At 46.8% G+C, this 3740-nt stretch overlaps 2 pseudogenes; both read left to right on the top strand.

The window, feature by feature from the left end:
• Positions 1-2567: 2567 nt before the first annotated feature.
• On the top strand, positions 2568-2687 carry LOC121394974 (annotated as a pseudogene).
• A 677-nt stretch (positions 2688-3364) lies between these two features.
• Positions 3365-3483, top strand: LOC121394975 (annotated as a pseudogene).
• Positions 3484-3740: the final 257 nt, after the last annotated feature.

Here is a 3740-nt window from a genome sequence, read left to right as displayed (position 1 = left end):
ATGTTACTGGTCCTTTAAGGAAATACAAACCCTATTTCACAACTTTGTATGGTCCTATCAAGGACACAGAGTCGAGAAATCAGTGATGATGACAACAAACAAGTGGGGGGCCTAGGGGTTTCTATCCTTCAAAAGTATTATGAAGCCGCACAGCTAAAACAACTTTTAGTGTGGTCAAGTCACCTTCCGTATACTACTTGGGGACATATTGAAAGCTCTGTGGCAGATGAATGTCACCTAAATGCCCTTATATGGGACTCTGACAAACCCTCCAGATTTTACCCTTCCAAGCACTCAGGGACAAACAACCTCAGACCGACATAAAGTTGAATATTTCCAAGTCCGCCACTTCCTCACACCATGCGTCTCATATGCCAAGGCAAACTCTCCCATGGCTTTCGAAATAATTGCAGCTCAAGGACTACCCCAAAAAGGCCTCATTTCCAAAATATATAATTTACTGACGATATCCCCAGATGTTTTGCAGCCCAGACACAAATATATGGGGACCAAGGCCTTCCACAACCGGTACAGGCTGACGAATGGCCCCTGATATGGGACAATGAAAAACGGATGGTCACATGTGTCCGCCAAAAGGAACAGATATACAAAGTATTGACCTGCTGGTACTATACGCCTGAAAGGCTACACTATATATTCCCGCAACATTCACCTCTGTGCTGGAGGAACTGTGGGTCTCGAGGGACTATGCTGCACACTATCTGGGATTGCCCAATAATTCAACCACTATGGACTGAAGTGGCAAATCTTTTAAGCCAGCTGCTGCAGCGACCAATAGCAATGGATCCCATAACCCTGCTTCTAGGCAAACCTTTGCCCACATTGCATAAATGTGGACAAGCTCTAGTCAACCAGATCCTAACAGCCACTCGTCTAGCGATATCGTCTAAATGGAAGAACACCACACCACCAATTTTCACCGAAATACTTCACTCTTCTTTTTGCGCCGCGCGGATGCTTCAAGAAGCCGCAAAGTGCCATTTTTTCAAAGTTTTCAACGTTTCATTTTTTCAACATTTTCATCTTTATTTTTACTCAGCACCGCCGACAAGTCCAAAAGGCCCAAAGTGGCGACCATCATCGCCTACGGCCACACTACCCTTCTTCTGATCTTGTAAGCGGTACAAGGCCGGGAATGATTAGTACTTGAATGGGAGACCGCCTGGTAATACCAGGTGTCGTAGGCTTTTCAACCTTTGCCATTTTTTCGACATCTTCATCTTTAATTTTACTCAGCACCGCTGACAAGTAAAAAGGACCCAAAGCGCCGGCAATCATCGCCTATGGCCACGCCACCCTAAAAGCGCCTGATCTCGGAAGCCATCCAGGGCAATGCCTGGTTAGTACCTGGATGGTAGACCGCCTGGGAATACAGGTGTTGTAGGCTTTTTTTTTTTTTGCCATTTTTTCAACATTTTCAACTTTTGTTTTGCCCAGCACCAAAAGGCCCAAAAGGCCCAAAGTGCCAACCTTCATCGCCTACAGCCACACCACCCTGAAAGCGCCTGATCTTGGAAGCGAACGAGGGACGAGCCTGGTTAATACCTGGATGGGAGACGGCCTGGGAATACCAGGTGGCTTTTTAACCTTTGCCATTTTTTCAACATTTTCAATGTTTTCACTGTTCTTTTTACGCCGCGGATGCGTCAAGAAGCCGCAAAGTGCCATTTTTTCAAAGTTTTCAACGTTTCATTTTTTCAACATCTTTATTTTTACTCAGCACCGCCGGCAAGTCCAAAAGGCCCTAAGCGCCAACCATCATCGCCTACAGCAACACCACTCTGAAAGCGCCTGATCTCGGAAGTGATCCAGGGCCGAGCCTGGTTAGTATCTTGATTGGAGACCGCCTGGGAATACCATGTGTCGTAGGCTTTTTAACCTTTGGCATTTTTTCAACGTTTTCACTCTTCTTTTTGCGCCGCGCGGATGCTTCAAGAAGCCGCAAAGTGCCATTTTTTCAAAGTTTTCAACGTTTCATTTTTTCAACATTTTCATCTTTATTTTTACTCAGCACCACCGACAAGTCCAAAAGGCCCAAAGCACCAACTGTCATCGCCTACAGCCACACCACCCTGAAAGCACCTCATCTCGGAAGCGGTTCAGGGCCGGGCCTGGTTTGTACCTGGATGGGAGACCGCCTGGGAATATCAGGTGTCGTAGGCTTTTCAACCTTTGCCATTTTTTCAAAATTTTCATCTTTTTTTTTACTCAGTACCGCCGACAAGTCCAAAAGGCCCAAAGTGCCGACCATCATCGCCTACGGCCTCACCACCCTGAATGCGCCTGATCTCAGAAGTGATCCAGGGCCGGGCCTGGTTAGTACCTTGATTGGAGACCGCCTGGGAATACCATGTGTCGTAGGCTTTTTAACCTTTGGCATTTTTTCAACGTTTTCACTCTTCTTTTTGCGCCGCGCGGATGCTTCAAGAAGCCGCAAAGTGCCATTTTTTCAAAGTTTTCAACGTTTCATTTTTTCAACATTTTCATCTTTATTTTTACTCAGCACCGCCGACAAATCCAAAGGACCCAAAGTGCCAAACTTAATTTTCTACGGCCACACCCCCCTTGAATATGCCCAATCTCGTCTAATCTCGGAAGCGATCCAGGGCCGGGCCTGGTTAGTACCTGGATGGGAGACCACCTGGGAATACCAGGTGTCGTAGACTTTTTATCCTTTGCCATGTTTTCAACATTTTGAATGTTTTCACTATTCTTCTTGCGCCACACGGATGCGTCGAGAAGCCGCAAAGTGCCATTTTTTCAAAGTTTTCAACGTTTCATTTTTTCAACATCTTTATTTTTACTCAGCACCACCGACAAGTCCAAAAGGCCCAAAGCACCAACCGTCATCGCCTACAGCCACACCATCCTGAAAGCACCTCATCTCAGAAGCGGTTCAGGGCCGGGCCTGGTTTGTACCTAGATGGGAGACCGCCTGGGAATATCAGGTGTCGTAAGCTTTTCAACCTTTGCCATTTTTTCAACATTTTCCACTTTTGTTTTGCCCAGCACCACCGACAAGTCCAAAAGGCCCAAAGTGCCTACCCTCATCGCCTACAGCCACACCTCCTTGAAAGCGTTTGATCTCGGAAGCGATCCAGGGCCGGTCCTGGTTAGTACCTGGATGGGAGACTGCCTGGGAATACCAGGTGTCGTAGGCTTTTTAAACTTTGCCATTTTTTCAACGTTTTCACTCTTCTTTTTGCGCCGCGCGGATGCTTCAAGAAGCCGCAAAGTGCCATTTTTTCAAAGTTTTCCACATTTCATTTTTTCAACATTTTCATCTTTATTTTTACTCAGCACCGCCGACAAATCCAAAGGGCCCAAAGTGCCAAGCTTAATTTTCTACGGCCACACCACCCGGAAAATGCCCAATCTCGTCTGATCTCGGAAGCGATCAAGGGCCGGGCCTGGTTAGTGCCTGGATGGGAGACTGCCTGGGAATACCAGGTGTCGTAGACTTTTTATCCTTTGCCATGTTTTCAACATTTTGAATGTTTTCACTATTCTTTTTGCGCCGCGCGGATGCGTCGAGAAGCCGCAAAGTGCCATTTTTTTCAAAGTTTTCAAAGTTTCATTTTTTCAACATCTTTATTTTTACTCAGCACCGCCGGCAAGTCCAAAAGGCCCAAAGCGCCAACCATCATCGCCTACAGCCACACCACTCTGAAAGCGCCTGATCTCGGAAGCGTTTCAGGGCCGGGCCTGGTTCGTACCTG

Source organism: Xenopus laevis, chromosome 6L, assembly GCF_017654675.1.
Source record: "Xenopus laevis strain J_2021 chromosome 6L, Xenopus_laevis_v10.1, whole genome shotgun sequence".
In the NCBI taxonomy this organism is placed as follows: Eukaryota; Metazoa; Chordata; class Amphibia; order Anura; family Pipidae; genus Xenopus; species Xenopus laevis.
The sequence above is the reverse complement of the archived record's forward strand: the minus strand, read 5'-3'. Positions and strand labels throughout refer to the sequence as shown.